At 45.2% G+C, this 22,977-nt stretch overlaps 17 non-coding genes across 17 annotated transcripts; all 17 read right to left on the bottom strand.

Annotated features, from left to right (window-relative positions):
- Positions 1-970: 970 nt before the first annotated feature.
- LOC141199933 (U2 spliceosomal RNA) lies at positions 971-1,161 on the bottom strand. The gene has a single exon (XR_012271672.1). It is a non-coding gene; the product is annotated as a U2 spliceosomal RNA (small nuclear RNA).
- Positions 1,162-2,282: 1,121 nt separating this feature from the next.
- Positions 2,283-2,473, bottom strand: LOC141199932 (U2 spliceosomal RNA). The gene has a single exon (XR_012271671.1). It is a non-coding gene; the product is annotated as a U2 spliceosomal RNA (small nuclear RNA).
- A 1,121-nt stretch (positions 2,474-3,594) lies between these two features.
- Positions 3,595-3,785, bottom strand: LOC141200307 (U2 spliceosomal RNA). Its single transcript, XR_012272031.1, has one exon. It is a non-coding gene; the product is annotated as a U2 spliceosomal RNA (small nuclear RNA).
- A 1,124-nt stretch (positions 3,786-4,909) lies between these two features.
- On the bottom strand, positions 4,910-5,100 carry LOC141199931 (U2 spliceosomal RNA). The gene has a single exon (XR_012271670.1). It is a non-coding gene; the product is annotated as a U2 spliceosomal RNA (small nuclear RNA).
- Positions 5,101-6,225: 1,125 nt separating this feature from the next.
- Positions 6,226-6,416, bottom strand: LOC141199930 (U2 spliceosomal RNA). The gene has a single exon (XR_012271669.1). It is a non-coding gene; the product is annotated as a U2 spliceosomal RNA (small nuclear RNA).
- Positions 6,417-7,537: 1,121 nt separating this feature from the next.
- On the bottom strand, positions 7,538-7,728 carry LOC141199929 (U2 spliceosomal RNA). The gene has a single exon (XR_012271668.1). It is a non-coding gene; the product is annotated as a U2 spliceosomal RNA (small nuclear RNA).
- Positions 7,729-8,849: 1,121 nt separating this feature from the next.
- LOC141199928 (U2 spliceosomal RNA) lies at positions 8,850-9,040 on the bottom strand. The gene has a single exon (XR_012271667.1). It is a non-coding gene; the product is annotated as a U2 spliceosomal RNA (small nuclear RNA).
- Positions 9,041-10,162: 1,122 nt separating this feature from the next.
- On the bottom strand, positions 10,163-10,353 carry LOC141199927 (U2 spliceosomal RNA). Its single transcript, XR_012271666.1, has one exon. It is a non-coding gene; the product is annotated as a U2 spliceosomal RNA (small nuclear RNA).
- Positions 10,354-11,474: 1,121 nt separating this feature from the next.
- LOC141199926 (U2 spliceosomal RNA) lies at positions 11,475-11,665 on the bottom strand. The gene has a single exon (XR_012271665.1). It is a non-coding gene; the product is annotated as a U2 spliceosomal RNA (small nuclear RNA).
- Positions 11,666-12,786: 1,121 nt separating this feature from the next.
- On the bottom strand, positions 12,787-12,977 carry LOC141199925 (U2 spliceosomal RNA). The gene has a single exon (XR_012271664.1). It is a non-coding gene; the product is annotated as a U2 spliceosomal RNA (small nuclear RNA).
- A 1,122-nt stretch (positions 12,978-14,099) lies between these two features.
- LOC141199924 (U2 spliceosomal RNA) lies at positions 14,100-14,290 on the bottom strand. The gene has a single exon (XR_012271663.1). It is a non-coding gene; the product is annotated as a U2 spliceosomal RNA (small nuclear RNA).
- Positions 14,291-15,409: 1,119 nt separating this feature from the next.
- On the bottom strand, positions 15,410-15,600 carry LOC141199922 (U2 spliceosomal RNA). The gene has a single exon (XR_012271661.1). It is a non-coding gene; the product is annotated as a U2 spliceosomal RNA (small nuclear RNA).
- Positions 15,601-16,716: 1,116 nt separating this feature from the next.
- LOC141199921 (U2 spliceosomal RNA) lies at positions 16,717-16,907 on the bottom strand. Its single transcript, XR_012271660.1, has one exon. It is a non-coding gene; the product is annotated as a U2 spliceosomal RNA (small nuclear RNA).
- A 1,119-nt stretch (positions 16,908-18,026) lies between these two features.
- On the bottom strand, positions 18,027-18,217 carry LOC141199920 (U2 spliceosomal RNA). Its single transcript, XR_012271659.1, has one exon. It is a non-coding gene; the product is annotated as a U2 spliceosomal RNA (small nuclear RNA).
- A 1,118-nt stretch (positions 18,218-19,335) lies between these two features.
- Positions 19,336-19,526, bottom strand: LOC141199917 (U2 spliceosomal RNA). Its single transcript, XR_012271658.1, has one exon. It is a non-coding gene; the product is annotated as a U2 spliceosomal RNA (small nuclear RNA).
- A 1,120-nt stretch (positions 19,527-20,646) lies between these two features.
- Positions 20,647-20,837, bottom strand: LOC141199916 (U2 spliceosomal RNA). Its single transcript, XR_012271657.1, has one exon. It is a non-coding gene; the product is annotated as a U2 spliceosomal RNA (small nuclear RNA).
- Positions 20,838-21,958: 1,121 nt separating this feature from the next.
- On the bottom strand, positions 21,959-22,149 carry LOC141199915 (U2 spliceosomal RNA). The gene has a single exon (XR_012271656.1). It is a non-coding gene; the product is annotated as a U2 spliceosomal RNA (small nuclear RNA).
- Between the last annotated feature and the right edge of the window lie 828 nt (positions 22,150-22,977).

Below are 22,977 nucleotides of genomic sequence, written 5' to 3'. Positions count from 1 at the left end.
CCACGCGTTTTAGATCTGCATAACTCCACCTCTTTTAGCACAGTACCCTCAACCCCCGGCTGTTCCCACCCGCCTCAACACCGTTGGAAGGGAGGAGAACCAATTAAGGCGGGGGGGGGGTGGAACGAGCAGCTGTCTACCCTTAGCAGGAGGGTTGCTGATTAATTACCTCTCCTGCTGCTGCTGCTGCTGGCTGTCCAGCAGCAGACTGAAGGTGGCTGCTGCTGTGCGCAGGTATATAAAGGCTCAGAGCCTATTATGACACGCGCAGCCAGCGTTCCATTGCCACATTCCGTCTACTGCAGGCGGGATACCTGGATGGCTGAATGTCACTGAGAAGCTCACAGAGACCGCCATAAGCAACAGTTTAAAAGAATGCCACAGACTAATCAACCAAACTTTTTGGGTTGGTTTCTCTTTTATAGTCTGCAGGCATTAAATGAAAGAAGTCAGTGTTCCAGCAGAGGGAGACAACGTTTCAGAAAAGGCATTGTAGCAAACCAAAAAAGAAATTTTAAGCGCAGCAGAGTAACCAGCTCACATACCTGTTAGCTCAGGTGAGTTTAAAAGGCTGCTGTTGATAACAAGGGCATTTGCTAAATAGATGGTGTGTGTGCAACAATATACTGAAAGGTCAATTATATTGTGCAGCTTATCTCACCACCTGTAGTTATTTAGGTGAAAGCTCCAAAATGCTTGCCTAATATGTCTGTTTATCCAAAAGGAAGTATAGAGGGAGAGCTAGATAGATAGCATTGCATTACATTACATTACATGGCAATGCAATGCACAGTTGCTGAAGTTGAACCAAAATGAGCTTGTCATCTGGCTTCTGCAACTTTTAACATGAAAAATCCAATGAGGAGAAGAAAAGCAAAGCCAAAGAGTCCATCCCAAAATCCGACAAACAAGCAAAATGAACAAAAAGCATTGAATTCAATTCTTTCTGATTTTAGAAACTGCATTAAAGAAGGGGTGCACCGGTCCTGGAGATACTGCAATACCAGGTCAATGCGTGGAGTGGACAGAGCAAGCTCTTTTTCCATCTCCCTGTTCTAAAAATCCATTTAATATATGGTCCCCAGATAGGGGACGTATCAGATATTAAACTGATAAGAACAGATACTACACTTGATCTTAGCCAAAAGGCCGAGAAGCGATAACCAGAATTGGTTTCCGACTACGGTGCAACCCAAGGATTCTGAAAAGTCCATTTGTGGAGATGGCCACCTGGACTCCCGTTAAGAAGACATGCTGTCAACCTCTAGATCCCTCACATGCCTGCACTTTTCGGCTTGCTGCTGCTGCAATCCACGCGTTTTAGATCTGCATAACTCCACCTCTTTTAGCACAGTACCCTCAACCCCCGGCTGTTCCCACCCGCCTCAACACCGTTGGAAGGGAGGAGAACCAATTAAGGCGGGGGGGGGGGTGGAACGAGCAGCTGTCTACCCTTAGCAGGAGGGTTGCTGATTAATTACCTCTCCTGCTGCTGCTGCTGCTGGCTGTCCAGCAGCAGACTGAAGGTGGCTGCTGCTGTGCGCAGGTATATAAAGGCTCAGAGCCTATTATGACACGCGCAGCCAGCGTTCCATTGCCACATTCCGTCTACTGCAGGCGGGATACCTGGATGGCTGAATGTCACTGAGAAGCTCACAGAGACCGCCATAAGCAACAGTTTAAAAGAATGCCACAGACTAATCAACCAAACTTTTTGGGTTGGTTTCTCTTTTATAGTCTGCAGGCATTAAATGAAAGAAGTCAGTGTTCCAGCAGAGGGAGACAACGTTTCAGAAAAGGCATTGTAGCAAACCAAAAAAGAAATTTTAAGCGCAGCAGAGTAACCAGCTCACATACCTGTTAGCTCAGGTGAGTTTAAAAGGCTGCTGTTGATAACAAGGGCATTTGCTAAATAGATGGTGTGTGTGCAACAATATACTGAAAGGTCAATTATATTGTGCAGCTTATCTCACCACCTGTAGTTATTTAGGTGAAAGCTCCAAAATGCTTGCCTAATATGTCTGTTTATCCAAAAGGAAGTATAGAGGGAGAGCTAGATAGATAGCATTGCATTACATTACATTACATGGCAATGCAATGCACAGTTGCTGAAGTTGAACCAAAATGAGCTTGTCATCTGGCTTCTGCAACTTTTAACATGAAAAATCCAATGAGGAGAAGAAAAGCAAAGCCAAAGAGTCCATCCCAAAATCCGACAAACAAGCAAAATGAACAAAAAGCATTGAATTCAATTCTTTCTGATTTTAGAAACTGCATTAAAGAAGGGGTGCACCGGTCCTGGAGATACTGCAATACCAGGTCAATGCGTGGAGTGGACAGAGCAAGCTCTTTTTCCATCTCCCTGTTCTAAAAATCCATTTAATATATGGTCCCCAGATAGGGGACGTATCAGATATTAAACTGATAAGAACAGATACTACACTTGATCTTAGCCAAAAGGCCGAGAAGCGATAACCAGAATTGGTTTCCGACTACGGTGCCACCCAAGGATTCTGAAAAGTCCATTTGTGGAGATGGCCACCTGGACTCCCGTTAAGAAGACATGCTGTCAACCTCTAGATCCCTCACATGCCTGCACTTTTCGGCTTGCTGCTGCTGCAATCCACGCGTTTTAGATCTGCATAACTCCACCTCTTTTAGCACAGTACCCTCAACCCCCGGCTGTTCCCACCCGCCTCAACACCGGTGGAAGGGAGGAGAACCAATTAAGGCGGGGGGGGGGGGGGTTGAACGAGCAGCTGTCTACCCTTAGCAGGAGGGTTGCTGATTAATTACCTCTCCTGCTGCTGCTGCTGGCTGTCCAGCAGCAGACTGAAGGTGGCTGCTGCTGTGCGCAGGTATATAAAGGCTCAGAGCCTATTATGACACGCGCAGCCAGCGTTCCATTGCCACATTCCGTCTACTGCAGGCGGGATACCTGGATGGCTGAATGTCACTGAGAAGCTCACAGAGACCGCCATAAGCAACAGTTTAAAAGAATGCCACAGACTAATCAACCAAACTTTTTGGGTTGGTTTCTCTTTTATAGTCTGCAGGCATTAAATGAAAGAAGTCAGTGTTCCAGCAGAGGGAGACAACGTTTCAGAAAAGGCATTGTAGCAAACCAAAAAAGAAATTTTAAGCGCAGCAGAGTAACCAGCTCACATACCTGTTAGCTCAGGTGAGTTTAAAAGGCTGCTGTTGATAACAAGGGCATTTGCTAAATAGATGGTGTGTGTGCAACAATATACTGAAAGGTCAATTATATTGTGCAGCTTATCTCACCACCTGTAGTTATTTAGGTGAAAGCTCCAAAATGCTTGCCTAATATGTCTGTTTATCCAAAAGGAAGTATAGAGGGAGAGCTAGATAGATAGCATTGCATTACATTACATTACATGGCAATGCAATGCACAGTTGCTGAAGTTGAACCAAAATGAGCTTGTCATCTGGCTTCTGCAACTTTTAACATGAAAAATCCAATGAGGAGAAGAAAAGCAAAGCCAAAGAGTCCATCCCAAAATCCGACAAACAAGCAAAATGAACAAAAAGCATTGAATTCAATTCTTTCTGATTTTAGAAACTGCATTAAAGGAGGGGTGCACCGGTCCTGGAGATACTGCAATACCAGGTCAATGCGTGGAGTGGACAGAGCAAGCTCTTTTTCCATCTCCCTGTTCTAAAAATCCATTTAATATATGGTCCCCAGATAGGGGACGTATCAGATATTAAACTGATAAGAACAGATACTACACTTGATCTTAGCCAAAAGGCCGAGAAGCGATAACCAGAATTGGTTTCCGACTACGGTGCCACCCAAGGATTCTGAAAAGTCCATTTGTGGAGATGGCCACCTGGACTCCCGCTAAGAAGACATGCTGTCAACCTCTAGATCCCTCACATGCCTGCACTTTTCGGCTTGCTGCTGCTGCAATCCACGCGTTTTAGATCTGCATAACTCCACCTCTTTTAGCACAGTACCCTCAACCCCCGGCTGTTCCCACCCGCATCAACACCGTTGGAAGGGAGGAGAACCAATTAAGGCGGGGGGGGGGAGGGTGGAACGAGCAGCTGTCTACCCTTAGCAGGAGGGTTGCTGATTAATTACCTCTCCTGCTGCTGCTGCTGCTGGCTGTCCAGCAGCAGACTGAAGGTGGCTGCTGCTGTGCGCAGGTATATAAAGGCTCAGAGCCTATTATGACACGCGCAGCCAGCGTTCCATTGCCACATTCCGTCTACTGCAGGCGGGATACCTGGATGGCTGAATGTCACTGAGAAGCTCACAGAGACCGCCATAAGCAACAGTTTAAAAGAATGCCACAGACTAATCAACCAAACTTTTTGGGTTGGTTTCTCTTTTATAGTCTGCAGGCATTAAATGAAAGAAGTCAGTGTTCCAGCAGAGGGAGACAACGTTTCAGAAAAGGCATTGTAGCAAACCAAAAAAGAAATTTTAAGCGCAGCAGAGTAACCAGCTCACATACCTGTTAGCTCAGGTGAGTTTAAAAGGCTGCTGTTGATAACAAGGGCATTTGCTAAATAGATGGTGTGTGTGCAACAATATACTGAAAGGTCAATTATATTGTGCAGCTTATCTCACCACCTGTAGTTATTTAGGTGAAAGCTCCAAAATGCTTGCCTAATATGTCTGTTTATCCAAAAGGAAGTATAGAGGGAGAGCTAGATTGATAGCATTGCATTACATTACATTACATGGCAATGCAATGCACAGTTGCTGAAGTTGAACCAAAATGAGCTTGTCATCTGGCTTCTGCAACTTTTAACATGAAAAATCCAATGAGGAGAAGAAAAGCAAAGCCAAAGAGTCCATCCCAAAATCCGACAAACAAGCAAAATGAACAAAAAGCATTGAATTCAATTCTTTCTGATTTTAGAAACTGCATTAAAGAAGGGGTGCACCGGTCCTGGAGATACTGCAATACCAGGTCAATGCGTGGAGTGGACAGAGCAAGCTCTTTTTCCATCTCCCTGTTCTAAAAATCCATTTAATATATGGTCCCCAGATAGGGGACGTATCAGATATTAAACTGATAAGAACAGATACTACACTTGATCTTAGCCAAAAGGCCGAGAAGCGATAACCAGAATTGGTTTCCGACTACGGTGCCACCCAAGGATTCTGAAAAGTCCATTTGTGGAGATGGCCACCTGGACTCTCGTTAAGAAGACATGCTGTCAATCTCTAGATCCCTCACATGCCTGCACTTTTCGGCTTGCTGCTGCTGCAATCCACGCGTTTTAGATCTGCATAACTCCACCTCTTTTAGCACAGTACCCTCAACCCCCGGCTGTTCCCACCCGCATCAACACCGTTGGAAGGGAGGAGAACCAATTAAGGCGGGGGGGGGGGGGGGTGGAACGAGCAGCTGTCTACCCTTAGCAGGAGGGTTGCTGATTAATTACCTCTCCTGCTGCTGCTGCTGCTGGCTGTCCAGCAGCAGACTGAAGGTGGCTGCTGCTGTGCGCAGGTATATAAAGGCTCAGAGCCTATTATGACACGCGCAGCCAGCGTTCCATTGCCACATTCCGTCTACTGCAGGCGGGATACCTGGATGGCTGAATGTCACTGAGAAGCTCACAGAGACCGCCATAAGCAACAGTTTAAAAGAATGCCACAGACTAATCAACCAAACTTTTTGGGTTGGTTTCTCTTTTATAGTCTGCAGGCATTAAATGAAAGAAGTCAGTGTTCCAGCAGAGGGAGACAACGTTTCAGAAAAGGCATTGTAGCAAACCAAAAAAGAAATTTTAAGCGCAGCAGAGTAACCAGCTCACATACCTGTTAGCTCAGGTGAGTTTAAAAGGCTGCTGTTGATAACAAGGGCATTTGCTAAATAGATGGTGTGTGTGCAACAATATACTGAAAGGTCAATTATATTGTGCAGCTTATCTCACCACCTGTAGTTATTTAGGTGAAAGCTCCAAAATGCTTGCCTAATATGTCTGTTTATCCAAAAGGAAGTATAGAGGGAGAGCTAGATAGATAGCATTGCATTACATTACATTACATGGCAATGCAATGCACAGTTGCTGAAGTTGAACCAAAATGAGCTTGTCATCTGGCTTCTGCAACTTTTAACATGAAAAATCCAATGAGGAGAAGAAAAGCAAAGCCAAAGAGTCCATCCCAAAATCCGACAAACAAGCAAAATGAACAAAAAGCATTGAATTCAATTCTTTCTGATTTTAGAAACTGCATTAAAGAAGGGGTGCACCGGTCCTGGAGATACTGCAATACCAGGTCAATGCGTGGAGTGGACAGAGCAAGCTCTTTTTCCATCTCCCTGTTCTAAAAATCCATTTAATATATGGTCCCCAGATAGGGGACGTATCAGATATTAAACTGATAAGAACAGATACTACACTTGATCTTAGCCAAAAGGCCGAGAAGCGATAACCAGAATTGGTTTCCGACTACGGTGCCACCCAAGGATTCTGAAAAGTCCATTTGTGGAGATGGCCACCTGGACTCTCGTTAAGAAGACATGCTGTCAACCTCTAGATCCCTCACATGCCTGCACTTTTCGGCTTGCTGCTGCTGCAATCCACGCGTTTTAGATCTGCATAACTCCACCTCTTTTAGCACAGTACCCTCAACCCCCGGCTGTTCCCACCCGCCTCAACACCGTTGGAAGGGAGGAGAACCAATTAAGGCGGGGGGGGGGGTGGAACGAGCAGCTGTCTACCCTTAGCAGGAGGGTTGCTGATTAATTACCTCTCCTGCTGCTGCTGCTGCTGGCTGTCCAGCAGCAGACTGAAGGTGGCTGCTGCTGTGCGCAGGTATATAAAGGCTCAGAGCCTATTATGACACGCGCAGCCAGCGTTCCATTGCCACATTCCGTCTACTGCAGGCGGGATACCTGGATGGCTGAATGTCACTGAGAAGCTCACAGAGACCGCCATAAGCAACAGTTTAAAAGAATGCCACAGACTAATCAACCAAACTTTTTGGGTTGGTTTCTCTTTTATAGTCTGCAGGCATTAAATGAAAGAAGTCAGTGTTCCAGCAGAGGGAGACAACGTTTCAGAAAAGGCATTGTAGCAAACCAAAAAAGAAATTTTAAGCGCAGCAGAGTAACCAGCTCACATACCTGTTAGCTCAGGTGAGTTTAAAAGGCTGCTGTTGATAACAAGGGCATTTGCTAAATAGATGGTGTGTGTGCAACAATATACTGAAAGGTCAATTATATTGTGCAGCTTATCTCACCACCTGTAGTTATTTAGGTGAAAGCTCCAAAATGCTTGCCTAATATGTTTGTTTATCCAAAAGGAAGTATAGAGGGAGAGCTAGATAGATAGCATTGCATTACATTACATTACATGGCAATGCAATGCACAGTTGCTGAAGTTGAACCAAAATGAGCTTGTCATCTGGCTTCTGCAACTTTTAACATGAAAAATCCAATGAGGAGAAGAAAAGCAAAGCCAAAGAGTCCATCCCAAAATCCGACAAAAAAGCAAAATGAACAAAAAGCATTGAATTCAATTCTTTCTGATTTTAGAAACTGCATTAAAGAAGGGGTGCACCGGTCCTGGAGATACTGCAATACCAGGTCAATGCGTGGAGTGGACAGAGCAAGCTCTTTTTCCATCTCCCTGTTCTAAAAATCCATTTAATATATGGTCCCCAGATAGGGGACGTATCAGATATTAAACTGATAAGAACAGATACTACACTTGATCTTAGCCAAAAGGCCGAGAAGCGATAACCAGAATTGGTTTCCGACTACGGTGCCACCCAAGGATTCTGAAAAGTCCATTTGTGGAGATGGCCACCTGGACTCCCGTTAAGAAGACATGCTGTCAACCTCTAGATCCCTCACATGCCTGCACTTTTCGGCTTGCTGCTGCTGCAATCCACGCGTTTTAGATCTGCATAACTCCACCTCTTTTAGCACAGTACCCTCAACCCCCGGCTGTTCCCACCCGCCTCAACACCGTTGGAAGGGAGGAGAACCAATTAAGGCGGGGGGGGGGGTGGAACGAGCAGCTGTCTACCCTTAGCAGGAGGGTTGCTGATTAATTACCTCTCCTGCTGCTGCTGCTGCTGGCTGTCCAGCAGCAGACTGAAGGTGGCTGCTGCTGTGCGCAGGTATATAAAGGCTCAGAGCCTATTATGACACGCGCAGCCAGCGTTCCATTGCCACATTCCGTCTACTGCAGGCGGGATACCTGGATGGCTGAATGTCACTGAGAAGCTCACAGAGACCGCCATAAGCAACAGTTTAAAAGAATGCCACAGACTAATCAACCAAACTTTTTGGGTTGGTTTCTCTTTTATAGTCTGCAGGCATTAAATGAAAGAAGTCAGTGTTCCAGCAGAGGGAGACAACGTTTCAGAAAAGGCATTGTAGCAAACCAAAAAAGAAATTTTAAGCGCAGCAGAGTAACCAGCTCACATACCTGTTAGCTCAGGTGAGTTTAAAAGGCTGCTGTTGATAACAAGGGCATTTGCTAAATAGATGGTGTGTGTGCAACAATATACTGAAAGGTCAATTATATTGTGCAGCTTATCTCACCACCTGTAGTTATTTAGGTGAAAGCTCCAAAATGCTTGCCTAATATGTCTGTTTATCCAAAAGGAAGTATAGAGGGAGAGCTAGATAGATAGCATTGCATTACATTACATTACATGGCAATGCAATGCACAGTTGCTGAAGTTGAACCAAAATGAGCTTGTCATCTGGCTTCTGCAACTTTTAACATGAAAAATCCAATGAGGAGAAGAAAAGCAAAGCCAAAGAGTCCATCCCAAAATCCGACAAACAAGCAAAATGAACAAAAAGCATTGAATTCAATTCTTTCTGATTTTAGAAACTGCATTAAAGAAGGGGTGCACCGGTCCTGGAGATACTGCAATACCAGGTCAATGCGTGGAGTGGACAGAGCAAGCTCTTTTTCCATCTCCCTGTTCTAAAAATCCATTTAATATATGGTCCCCAGATAGGGGACGTATCAGATATTAAACTGATAAGAACAGATACTACACTTGATCTTAGCCAAAAGGCCGAGAAGCGATAACCAGAATTGGTTTCCGACTACGGTGCCACCCAAGGATTCTGAAAAGTCCATTTGTGGAGATGGCCACCTGGACTCCCGTTAAGAAGACATGCTGTCAACCTCTAGATCCCTCACATGCCTGCACTTTTCGGCTTGCTGCTGCTGCAATCCACGCGTTTTAGATCTGCATAACTCCACCTCTTTTAGCACAGTACCCTCAACCCCCGGCTGTTCCCACCCGCCTCAACACCGTTGGAAGGGAGGAGAACCAATTAAGGCGGGGGGGGGGGGTGGAACGAGCAGCTGTCTACCCTTAGCAGGAGGGTTGCTGATTAATTACCTCTCCTGCTGCTGCTGCTGCTGGCTGTCCAGCAGCAGACTGAAGGTGGCTGCTGCTGTGCGCAGGTATATAAAGGCTCAGAGCCTATTATGACACGCGCAGCCAGCGTTCCATTGCCACATTCCGTCTACTGCAGGCGGGATACCTGGATGGCTGAATGTCACTGAGAAGCTCACAGAGACCGCCATAAGCAACAGTTTAAAAGAATGCCACAGACTAATCAACCAAACTTTTTGGGTTGGTTTCTCTTTTATAGTCTGCAGGCATTAAATGAAAGAAGTCAGTGTTCCAGCAGAGGGAGACAACGTTTCAGAAAAGGCATTGTAGCAAACCAAAAAAGAAATTTTAAGCGCAGCAGAGTAACCAGCTCACATACCTGTTAGCTCAGGTGAGTTTAAAAGGCTGCTGTTGATAACAAGGGCATTTGCTAAATAGATGGTGTGTGTGCAACAATATACTGAAAGGTCAATTATATTGTGCAGCTTATCTCACCACCTGTAGTTATTTAGGTGAAAGCTCCAAAATGCTTGCCTAATATGTCTGTTTATCCAAAAGGAAGTATAGAGGGAGAGCTAGATAGATAGCATTGCATTACATTACATTACATGGCAATGCAATGCACAGTTGCTGAAGTTGAACCAAAATGAGCTTGTCATCTGGCTTCTGCAACTTTTAACATGAAAAATCCAATGAGGAGAAGAAAAGCAAAGCCAAAGAGTCCATCCCAAAATCCGACAAACAAGCAAAATGAACAAAAAGCATTGAATTCAATTCTTTCTGATTTTAGAAACTGCATTAAAGAAGGGGTGCACCGGTCCTGGAGATACTGCAATACCAGGTCAATGCGTGGAGTGGACAGAGCAAGCTCTTTTTCCATCTCCCTGTTCTAAAAATCCATTTAATATATGGTCCCCAGATAGGGGACGTATCAGATATTAAACTGATAAGAACAGATACTACACTTGATCTTAGCCAAAAGGCCGAGAAGCGATAACCAGAATTGGTTTCCGACTACGGTGCCACCCAAGGATTCTGAAAAGTCCATTTGTGGAGATGGCCACCTGGACTCCCGTTAAGAAGACATGCTGTCAACCTCTAGATCCCTCACATGCCTGCACTTTTCGGCTTGCTGCTGCTGCAATCCACGCGTTTTAGATCTGCATAACTCCACCTCTTTTAGCACAGTACCCTCAACCCCCGGCTGTTCCCACCCGCCTCAACACCGTTGGAAGGGAGGAGAACCAATTAAGGCGGGGGGGGGGGTGGAACGAGCAGCTGTCTACCCTTAGCAGGAGGGTTGCTGATTAATTACCTCTCCTGCTGCTGCTGCTGCTGGCTGTCCAGCAGCAGACTGAAGGTGGCTGCTGCTGTGCGCAGGTATATAAAGGCTCAGAGCCTATTATGACACGCGCAGCCAGCGTTCCATTGCCACATTCCGTCTACTGCAGGCGGGATACCTGGATGGCTGAATGTCACTGAGAAGCTCACAGAGACCGCCATAAGCAACAGTTTAAAAGAATGCCACAGACTAATCAACCAAACTTTTTGGGTTGGTTTCTCTTTTATAGTCTGCAGGCATTAAATGAAAGAAGTCAGTGTTCCAGCAGAGGGAGACAACGTTTCAGAAAAGGCATTGTAGCAAACCAAAAAAGAAATTTTAAGCGCAGCAGAGTAACCAGCTCACATACCTGTTAGCTCAGGTGAGTTTAAAAGGCTGCTGTTGATAACAAGGGCATTTGCTAAATAGATGGTGTGTGTGCAACAATATACTGAAAGGTCAATTATATTGTGCAGCTTATCTCACCACCTGTAGTTATTTAGGTGAAAGCTCCAAAATGCTTGCCTAATATGTCTGTTTATCCAAAAGGAAGTATAGAGGGAGAGCTAGATAGATAGCATTGCATTACATTACATTACATGGCAATGCAATGCACAGTTGCTGAAGTTGAACCAAAATGAGCTTGTCATCTGGCTTCTGCAACTTTTAACATGAAAAATCCAATGAGGAGAAGAAAAGCAAAGCCAAAGAGTCCATCCCAAAATCCGACAAACAAGCAAAATGAACAAAAAGCATTGAATTCAATTCTTTCTGATTTTAGAAACTGCATTAAAGAAGGGGTGCACCGGTCCTGGAGATACTGCAATACCAGGTCAATGCGTGGAGTGGACAGAGCAAGCTCTTTTTCCATCTCCCTGTTCTAAAAATCCATTTAATATATGGTCCCCAGATAGGGGACGTATCAGATATTAAACTGATAAGAACAGATACTACACTTGATCTTAGCCAAAAGGCCGAGAAGCGATAACCAGAATTGGTTTCCGACTACGGTGCCACCCAAGGATTCTGAAAAGTCCATTTGTGGAGATGGCCACCTGGACTCCCGTTAAGAAGACATGCTGTCAACCTCTAGATCCCTCACATGCCTGCACTTTTCGGCTTGCTGCTGCTGCAATCCACGCGTTTTAGATCTGCATAACTCCACCTCTTTTAGCACAGTACCCTCAACCCCCGGCTGTTCCCACCCGCCTCAACACCGTTGGAAGGGAGGAGAACCAATTAAGGCGGGGGGGGGGGTGGAACGAGCAGCTGTCTACCCTTAGCAGGAGGGTTGCTGATTAATTACCTCTCCTGCTGCTGCTGCTGCTGGCTGTCCAGCAGCAGACTGAAGGTGGCTGCTGCTGTGCGCAGGTATATAAAGGCTCAGAGCCTATTATGACACGCGCAGCCAGCGTTCCATTGCCACATTCCGTCTACTGCAGGCGGGATACCTGGATGGCTGAATGTCACTGAGAAGCTCACAGAGACCGCCATAAGCAACAGTTTAAAAGAATGCCACAGACTAATCAACCAAACTTTTTGGGTTGGTTTCTCTTTTATAGTCTGCAGGCATTAAATGAAAGAAGTCAGTGTTCCAGCAGAGGGAGACAACGTTTCAGAAAAGGCATTGTAGCAAACCAAAAAAGAAATTTTAAGCGCAGCAGAGTAACCAGCTCACATACCTGTTAGCTCAGGTGAGTTTAAAAGGCTGCTGTTGATAACAAGGGCATTTGCTAAATAGATGGTGTGTGTGCAACAATATACTGAAAGGTCAATTATATTGTGCAGCTTATCTCACCACCTGTAGTTATTTAGGTGAAAGCTCCAAAATGCTTGCCTAATATGTCTGTTTATCCAAAAGGAAGTATAGAGGGAGAGCTAGATAGATAGCATTGCATTACATTACATTACATGGCAATGCAATGCACAGTTGCTGAAGTTGAACCAAAATGAGCTTGTCATCTGGCTTCTGCAACTTTTAACATGAAAAATCCAATGAGGAGAAGAAAAGCAAAGCCAAAGAGTCCATCCCAAAATCCGACAAACAAGCAAAATGAACAAAAAGCATTGAATTCAATTCTTTCTGATTTTAGAAACTGCATTAAAGAAGGGGTGCACCGGTCCTGGAGATACTGCAATACCAGGTCAATGCGTGGAGTGGACAGAGCAAGCTCTTTTTCCATCTCCCTGTTCTAAAAATCCATTTAATATATGGTCCCCAGATAGGGGACGTATCAGATATTAAACTGATAAGAACAGATACTACACTTGATCTTAGCCAAAAGGCCGAGAAGCGATAACCAGAATTGGTTTCCGACTACGGTGCCACCCAAGGATTCTGAAAAGTCCATTTGTGGAGATGGCCACCTGGACTCCCGTTAAGAAGACATGCTGTCAACCTCTAGATCCCTCACATGCCTGCACTTTTCGGCTTGCTGCTGCTGCAATCCACGCGTTTTAGATCTGCATAACTCCACCTCTTTTAGCACAGTACCCTCAACCCCCGGCTGTTCCCACCCGCCTCAACACCGTTGGAAGGGAGGAGAACCAATTAAGGCGGGGGGGGGGGGTGGAACGAGCAGCTGTCTACCCTTAGCAGGAGGGTTGCTGATTAATTACCTCTCCTGCTGCTGCTGCTGCTGGCTGTCCAGCAGCAGACTGAAGGTGGCTGCTGCTGTGCGCAGGTATATAAAGGCTCAGAGCCTATTATGACACGCGCAGCCAGCGTTCCATTGCCACATTCCGTCTACTGCAGGCGGGATACCTGGATGGCTGAATGTCACTGAGAAGCTCACAGAGACCGCCATAAGCAACAGTTTAAAAGAATGCCACAGACTAATCAACCAAACTTTTTGGGTTGGTTTCTCTTTTATAGTCTGCAGGCATTAAATGAAAGAAGTCAGTGTTCCAGCAGAGGGAGACAACGTTTCAGAAAAGGCATTGTAGCAAACCAAAAAAGAAATTTTAAGCGCAGCAGAGTAACCAGCTCACATACCTGTTAGCTCAGGTGAGTTTAAAAGTCTGCTGTTGATAACAAGGGCATTTGCTAAATAGATGGTGTGTGTGCAACAATATACTGAAAGGTCAATTATATTGTGCAGCTTATCTCACCACCTGTAGTTATTTAGGTGAAAGCTCCAAAATGCTTGCCTAATATGTCTGTTTATCCAAAAGGAAGTATAGAGGGAGAGCTAGATAGATAGCATTGCATTACATTACATTACATGGCAATGCAATGCACAGTTGCTGAAGTTGAACCAAAATGAGCTTGTCATCTGGCTTCTGCAACTTTTAACATGAAAAATCCAATGAGGAGAAGAAAAGCAAAGCCAAAGAGTCCATCCCAAAATCCGACAAACAAGCAAAATGAACAAAAAGCATTGAATTCAATTCTTTCTGATTTTAGAAACTGCATTAAAGAAGGGGTGCACCGGTCCTGGAGATACTGCAATACCAGGTCAATGCGTGGAGTGGACAGAGCAAGCTCTTTTTCCATCTCCCTGTTCTAAAAATCCATTTAATATATGGTCCCCAGATAGGGGACGTATCAGATATTAAACTGATAAGAACAGATACTACACTTGATCTTAGCCAAAAGGCCGAGAAGCGATAACCAGAATTGGTTTCCGACTACGGTGCCACCCAAGGATTCTGAAAAGTCCATTTGTGGAGATGGCCACCTGGACTCCCGTTAAGAAGACATGCTGTCAACCTCTAGATCCCTCACATGCCTGCACTTTTCGGCTTGCTGCTTCTGCAATCCACGCGTTTTAGATGTGCATAACTCCACCTCTTTTAGCACAGTACCCTCAACCCCCGGCTGTTCCCACCCGCCTCAACACCGTTGGAAGGGAGGAGAACCAATTAAGGCGGGGGGGGGTGGAACGAGCAGCTGTCTACCCTTAGCAGGAGGGTTGCTGATTAATTACCTCTCCTGCTGCTGCTGCTGCTGGCTGTCCAGCAGCAGACTGAAGGTGGCTGCTGCTGTGCGCAGGTATATAAAGGCTCAGAGCCTATTATGACATGCGCAGCCAGCGTTCCATTGCCACATTCCGTCTACTGCAGGCGGGATACCTGGATGGCTGAATGTCACTGAGAAGCTCACAGAGACCGCCATAAGCAACAGTTTAAAAGAATGCCACAGACTAATCAACCAAACTTTTTGGGTTGGTTTCTCTTTTATAGTCTGCAGGCATTAAATGAAAGAAGTCAGTGTTCCAGCAGAGGGAGACAACGTTTCAGAAAAGGCATTGTAGCAAACCAAAAAAGAAATTTTAAGCGCAGCAGAGTAACCAGCTCACATACCTGTTAGCTCAGGTGAGTTTAAAAGGCTGCTGTTGATAACAAGGGCATTTGCTAAATAGATGGTGTGTGTGCAACAATATACTGAAAGGTCAATTATATTGTGCAGCTTATCTCACCACCTGTAGTTATTTAGGTGAAAGTTTCAAAATGCTTGCCTAATATGTCTGTTTATCCAAAAGGAAGTATAGAGGGAGAGCTAGATAGATAGCATTGCATTACATTACATTACATGGCAATGCAATGCACAGTTGCTGAAGTTGAACCAAAATGAGCTTGTCATCTGGCTTCTGCAACTTTTAACATGAAAAATCCAATGAGGAGAAGAAAAGCAAAGCCAAAGAGTCCATCCCAAAATCCGACAAACAAGCAAAATGAACAAAAAGCATTGAATTCAATTCTTTCTGATTTTAGAAACTGCATTAAAGAAGGGGTGCACCGGTCCTGGAGATACTGCAATACCAGGTCAATGCGTGGAGTGGACAGAGCAAGCTCTTTTTCCATCTCCCTGTTCTAAAAATCCATTTAATATATGGTCCCCAGATAGGGGACGTATCAGATATTAAACTGATAAGAACAGATACTACACTTGATCTTAGCCAAAAGGCCGAGAAGCGATAACCAGAATTGGTTTCCGACTACGGTGCCACCCAAGGATTCTGAAAAGTCCATTTGTGGAGATGGCCACCTGGACTCCCGTTAAGAAGACATGCTGTCAACCTCTAGATCCCTCACATGCCTGCACTTTTCGGCTTGCTGCTTCTGCAATCCACGCGTTTTAGATCTGCATAACTCCACCTCTTTTAGCACAGTACCCTCAACCCCCGGCTGTTCCCACCCGCCTCAACACCGTTGGAAGGGAGGAGAACCAATTAAGGCGGGGGGGGGTGGAACGAGCAGCTGTCTACCCTTAGCAGGAGGGTTGCTGATTAATTACCTCTCCTGCTGCTGCTGCTGGCTGTCCAGCAGCAGACTGAAGGTGGCTGCTGCTGTGCGCAGGTATATAAAGGCTCAGAGCCTATTATGACACGCGCAGCCAGCGTTCCATTGCCACATTCCGTCTACTGCAGGCGGGATACCTGGATGGCTGAATGTCACTGAGAAGCTCACAGAGACCGCCAAAAGCAACAGTTTAAAAGAATGCCACAGACTAATCAACCAAACTTTTTGGGTTGGTTTATCTTTTATAGTCTGCAGGCATTAAATGAAAGAAGTCAGTGTTCCAGCAGAGGGAGACAACGTTTCAGAAAAGGCATTGTAGCAAACCAAAAAAGAAATTTTAAGCGCAGCAGAGTAACCAGCTCACATACCTGTTAGCTCAGGTGAGTTTAAAAGGCTGCTGTTGATAACAAGGGCATTTGCTAAATATATGGTGTGTGTGCAACAATATACTGAAAGGTCAATTATATTGTGCAGCTTATCTCACCACCTGTAGTTATTTAGGTGAAAGCTCCAAAATGCTTGCCTAATATGTCTGTTTATCCAAAAGGAAGTATAGAGGGAGAGCTAGATAGATAGCATTGCATTACATTACATTACATGGCAATGCAATGCACAGTTGCTGAAGTTGAACCAAAATGAGCTTGTCATCTGGCTTCTGCAACTTTTAACATGAAAAATCCAATGAGGAGAAGAAAAGCAAAGCCAAAGAGTCCATCCCAAAATCCGACAAACAAGCAAAATGAACAAAAAGCATTGAATTCAATTCTTTCTGATTTTAGAAACTGCATTAAAGAAGGGGTGCACCGGTCCTGGAGATACTGCAATACCAGGTCAATGCGTGGAGTGGACAGAGCAAGCTCTTTTTCCATCTCCCTGTTCTAAAAATCCATTTAATATATGGTCCCCAGATAGGGGACGTATCAGATATTAAACTGATAAGAACAGATACTACACTTGATCTTAGCCAAAAGGCCGAGAAGCGATAACCAGAATTGGTTTCCGACTACGGTGCAACCCAAGGATTCTGAAAAGTCCATTTGTGGAGATGGCCACCTGGACTCCCGTTAAGAAGACATGCTGTCAACCTCTAGATCCCTCACATGCCTGCACTTTTCGGCTTGCTGCTGCTGCAATCCACGCGTTTTAGATCTGCATAACTCCACCTCTTTTAGCACAGTACCCTCAACCCCCGGCTGTTCCCACCCGCCTCAACACCGTTGGAAGGGAGGAGAACCAATTAAGGCGGGGGGGGGTGGAACGAGCAGCTGTCTACCCTTAGCAGGAGGGTTGCTGATTAATTACCTCTCCTGCTGCTGCTGCTGCTGGCTGTCCAGCAGCAGACTGAAGGTGGCTGCTGCTGTGCGCAGGTATATAAAGGCTCAGAGCCTATTATGACACGCGCAGCCAGCGTTCCATTGCCACATTCCGTCTACTGCAGGCGGGATACCTGGATGGCTGAATGTCACTGAGAAGCTCACAGAGACCGCCATAAACAACAGTTTAAAAGAATGCCACAGACTAATCAACCAAACTTTTTGGGTTGGTTTCTCTTTTATAGTCTGCAGGCATTAAATGAAAGAAGTCAGTGTTCCAGCAGAGGGAGACAACATTTCAGAAAAGGCATTGTAGCAAACCAAAAAAGAAATTTTAAGCGCAGCAGAGTAACCAGCTCACATACCTGTTAGCTCAGGTGAGTTTAAAAGGCTGCTGTTGATAACAAGGGCATTTGCTAAATAGATGGTGTGTGTGCAACAATATACTGAAAGGTCAATTATATTGTGCAGCTTATCTCACCACCTGTAGTTATTTAGGTGAAAGCTCCAAAATGCTTGCCTAATATGTCTGTTTATCCAAAAGGAAGTATAGAGGGAGAGCTAGATAGATAGCATTGCATTACATTACATTACATGGCAATGCAATGCACAGTTGCTGAAGTTGAACCAAAATGAGCTTGTCATCTGGATTCTGCAACTTTTAACATGAAAAATCCAATGAGGAGAAGAAAAGCAAAGCCAAAGAGTCCATCCCAAAATCCGACAAACAAGCAAAATGAACAAAAAGCATTGAATTCAATTCTTTCTGATTTTAGAAACTGCATTAAAGAAGGGGTGCACCGGTCCTGGAGATACTGCAATACCAGGTCAATGCGTGGAGTGGACAGAGCAAGCTCTTTTTCCATCTCCCTGTTCTAAAAATCCATTTAATATATGGTCCCCAGATAGGGGACGTATCAGATATTAAACTGATAAGAACAGATACTACACTTGATCTTAGCCAAAAGGCCGAGAAGCGATAACCAGAATTGGTTTCCGACTACGGTGCAACCCAAGGATTCTGAAAAGTCCATTTGTGGAGATGGCCACCTGGACTCCCGTTAAGAAGACATGCTGTCAACCTCTAGATCCCTCACATGCCTGCACTTTTCGGCTTGCTGCTGCTGCAATCCACGCGTTTTAGATCTGCATAACTCCACCTCTTTTAGCACAGTACCCTCAACCCCCGGCTGTTCCCACCCGCCTCAACACCGTTGGAAGGGAGGAGAACCAATTAAGGCGGGGGGGGTGGAACGAGCAGCTGTCTACATTTAGCAGGAGGGTTGCTGATTAATTACCTCTCCTGCTGCTGCTGCTGCTGGCTGTCCAGCAGCAGACTGAAGGTGGCTGCTGCTGTGCGCAGGTATATAAAGGCTCAGAGCCTATTATGACACGCGCAGCCAGCGTTCCATTGCCACATTCCGTCTACTGCAGGCGGGATACCTGGATGGCTGAATGTCACTGAGAAGCTCACAGAGACCGCCATAAGCAACAGTTTAAAAGAATGCCACAGACTAATCAACCAAACTTTTTGGGTTGGTTTCTCTTTTATAGTCTGCAGGCATTAAATGAAAGAAGTCAGTGTTCCAGCAGAGGGAGACAACGTTTCAGAAAAGGCATTGTAGCAAACCAAAAAAGAAATTTTAAGCGCAGCAGAGTAACCAGCTCACATACCTGTTAGCTCAGGTGAGTTTAAAAGGCTGCTGTTGATAACAAGGGCATTTGCTAAATAGATGGTGTGTGTGCAACAATATACTGAAAGGTCAATTATATTGTGCAGCTTATCTCACCACCTGTAGTTATTTAGGTGAAAGCTCCAAAATGCTTGCCTAATATGTCTGTTTATCCAAAAGGAAGTATAGAGGGAGAGCTAGATAGATAGCATTGCATTACATTACATTACATGGCAATGCAATGCACAGTTGCTGAAGTTGAACCAAAATGAGCTTGTCATCTGGCTTCTGCAACTTTTAACATGAAAAATCCAATGAGGAGAAGAAAAGCAAAGCCAAAGAGTCCATCCCAAAATCCGACAAACAAGCAAAATTAACAAAAAGCATTGAATTCAATTCTTTCTGATTTTAGAAACTGCATTAAAGAAGGGGTGCACCGGTCCTGGAGATACTGCAATACCAGGTCAATGCGTGGAGTGGACAGAGCAAGCTCTTTTTCCATCTCCCTGTTCTAAAAATCCATTTAATATATGGTCCCCAGATAGGGGACGTATCAGATATTAAACTGATAAGAACAGATACTACACTTGATCTTAGCCAAAAGGCCGAGAAGCGATAACCAGAATTGGTTTCCGACTACGGTGCCACCCAAGGATTCTGAAAAGTCCATTTGTGGAGATGGCCACCTGGACTCCCGTTAAGAAGACATGCTGTCAACCTCTAGATCCCTCACATGCCTGCACTTTTCGGCTTGCTGCTGCTGCAATCCACGCGTTTTAGATCTGCATAACTCCACCTCTTTTAGCACAGTACCCTCAACCCCCGGCTGTTCCCACCCGCCTCAACACCGTTGGAAGGGAGGAGAACCAATTAAGGCGGGGGGGGGGTGGAACGAGCAGCTGTCTACCCTTAGCAGGAGGGTTGCTGATTAATTACCTCTCCTGCTGCTGCTGCTGCTGGCTGTCCAGCAGCAGACTGAAGGTGGCTGCTGCTGTGTGCAGGTATATAAAGGCTCAGAGCCTATTATGACACGCGCAGCCAGCGTTCCATTGCCACATTCCGTCTACTGCAGGCGGGATACCTGGATGGCTGAATGTCACTGAGAAGCTCACAGAGACCGCCATAAGCAACAGTTTAAAAGAATGCCACAGACTAATCAACCAAACTTTTTGGGTTGGTTTCTCTTTTATAGTCTGCAGGCATTAAATGAAAGAAGTCAGTGTTCCAGCAGAGGGAGACAACGTTTCAGAAAAGGCATTGTAGCAAACCAAAAAAGAAATTTTAAGCGCAGCAGAGTAACCAGCTCACATACCTGTTAGCTCAGGTGAGTTTAAAAGGCTGCTGTTGATAACAAGGGCATTTGCTAAATAGATGGTGTGTGTGCAACAATATACTGAAAGGTCAATTATATTGTGCAGCTTATCTCACCACCTGTAGTTATTTAGGTGAAAGCTCCAAAATGCTTGCCTAATATGTCTGTTTATCCAAAAGGAAGTATAGAGGGAGAGCTAGATAGATAGCATTGCATTACATTACATTACATGGCAATGCAATGCACAGTTGCTGAAGTTGAACCAAAATGAGCTTGTCATCTGGCTTCTGCAACTTTTAACATGAAAAATCCAATGAGGAGAAGAAAAGCAAAGCCAAAGAGTCCATCCCAAAATCCGACAAACAAGCAAAATGAACAAAAAGCATTGAATTCAATTCTTTCTGATTTTAGAAACTGCATTAAAGAAGGGGTGCACCGGTCCTGGAGATACTGCAATACCAGGTCAATGCGTGGAGTGGACAGAGCAAGCTCTTTTTCCATCTCCCTGTTCTAAAAATCCATTTAATATATGGTCCCCAGATAGGGGACGTATCAGATATTAAACTGATAAGAACAGATACTACACTTGATCTTAGCCAAAAGGCCGAGAAGCGATAACCAGAATTGGTTTCCGACTACGGTGCCACCCAAGGATTCTGAAAAGTCCATTTGTGGAGATGGCCACCTGGACTCCCGTTAAGAAGACATGCTGTCAACCTCTAGATCCCTCACATGCCTGCACTTTTCGGCTTGCTGCTGCTGCAATCCATGCGTTTTAGATCTGCATAACTCCACCTCTTTTAGCACAGTACCCTCAACCCCCGGCTGTTCCCACCCGCCTCAACACCGTTGGAAGGGAGGAGAACCAATTAAGGCGGGGGGGGGGGTGGAACGAGCAGCTGTCTACCCTTAGCAGGAGGGTTGCTGATTAATTACCTCTCCTGCTGCTGCTGCTGCTGGCTGTCCAGCAGCAGATTGAAGGTGGCTGCTGCTGTGCGCAGGTATATAAAGGCTCAGAGCCTATTATGACACGCGCAGCCAGCGTTCCATTGCCACATTCCGTCTACTGCAGGCGGGATACCTGGATGGCTGAATGTCACTGAGAAGCTCACAGAGACCGCCATAAGCAACAGTTTAAAAGAATGCCACAGACTAATCAACCAAACTTTTTGGGTTGGTTTCTCTTTTATAGTCTGCAGGCATTAAATGAAAGAAGTCAGTGTTCCAGCAGAGGGAGACAACGTTTCAGAAAAGGCATTGTAGCAAACCAAAAAAGAAATTTTAAGCGCAGCAGAGTAACCAGCTCACATACCTGTTAGCTCAGGTGAGTTTAAAAGGCTGCTGTTGATAACAAGGGCATTTGCTAAATAGATGGTGTGTGTGCAACAATATACTGAAAGGTCAATTATATTGTGCAGCTTATCTCACCACCTGTAGTTATTTAGGTGAAAGCTCCAAAATGCTTGCCTAATATGTCTGTTTATCCAAAAGGAAGTATAGAGGGAGAGCTAGATAGATAGCATTGCATTACATTACATTACATGGCAATGCAATGCACAGTTGCTGAAGTTGAACCAAAATGAGCTTGTCATCTGGCTTCTGCAACTTTTAACATGAAAAATCCAATGAGGAGAAGAAAAGCAAAGCCAAAGAGTCCATCCCAAAATCCGACAAACAAGCAAAATGAACAAAAAGCATTGAATTCAATTCTTTCTGATTTTAGAAACTGCATTAAAGAAGGGGTGCACCGGTCCTGGAGATACTGCAATACCAGGTCAATGCGTGGAGTGGACAGAGCAAGCTCTTTTTCCATCTCCCTGTTCTAAAAATCCATTTAATATATGGTCCCCAGATAGGGGACGTATCAGATATTAAACTGATAAGAACAGATACTACACTTGATCTTAGCCAAAAGGCCGAGAAGCGATAACCAGAATTGGTTTCCGACTACGGTGCCACCCAAGGATTCTGAAAAGTCCATTTGTGGAGATGGCCACCTGGACTCCCGTTAAGAAGACATGCTGTCAACCTCTAGATCCCTCACATGCCTGCACTTTTCGGCTTGCTGCTGCTGCAATCCACGCGTTTTAGATCTGCATAACTCCACCTCTTTTAGCACAGTACGCTCAACCCCCGGCTGTTCCCACCCGCCTCAACACCGTTGGAAGGGAGGAGAACCAATTAAGGCGGGGGGGGGGGTGGAACGAGCAGCTGTCTACCCTTAGCAGGAGGGTTGCTGATTAATTACCTCTCCTGCTGCTGCTGCTGCTGGCTGTCCAGCAGCAGACTGAAGGTGGCTGCTGCTGTGCGCAGGTATATAAAGGCTCAGAGCCTATTATGACACGCGCAGCCAGCGTTCCATTGCCACATTCCGTCTACTGCAGGCGGGATACCTGGATGGCTGAATGTCACTGAGAAGCTCACAGAGACCGCCATAAGCAACAGTTTAAAAGAATGCCACAGACTAATCAACCAAACTTTTTGGGTTGGTTTCTCTTTTATAGTCTGCAGGCATTAAATGAAAGAAGTCAGTGTTCCAGCAGAGGGAGACAACGTTTCAGAAAAGGCATTGTAGCAAACCAAAAAAGAAATTTTAAGCGCAGCAGAGTAACCAGCTCACATACCTGTTAGCTCAGGTGAGTTTAAAAGGCTGCTGTTGATAACAAGGGCATTTGCTAAATAGATGGTGTGTGTGCAACAATATACTGAAAGGTCAATTATATTGTGCAGCTTATCTCACCACCTGTAGTTATTTA

Source organism: Phyllobates terribilis, unplaced genomic scaffold (assembly GCF_046119375.1).
Source record: "Phyllobates terribilis strain yellow unplaced genomic scaffold, ASM4611937v1 Scaffold_108__1_contigs__length_5656254, whole genome shotgun sequence".
Taxonomy (NCBI): domain Eukaryota; kingdom Metazoa; phylum Chordata; class Amphibia; order Anura; family Dendrobatidae; genus Phyllobates; species Phyllobates terribilis.
The sequence above is the reverse complement of the archived record's forward strand: the minus strand, read 5'-3'. Positions and strand labels throughout refer to the sequence as shown.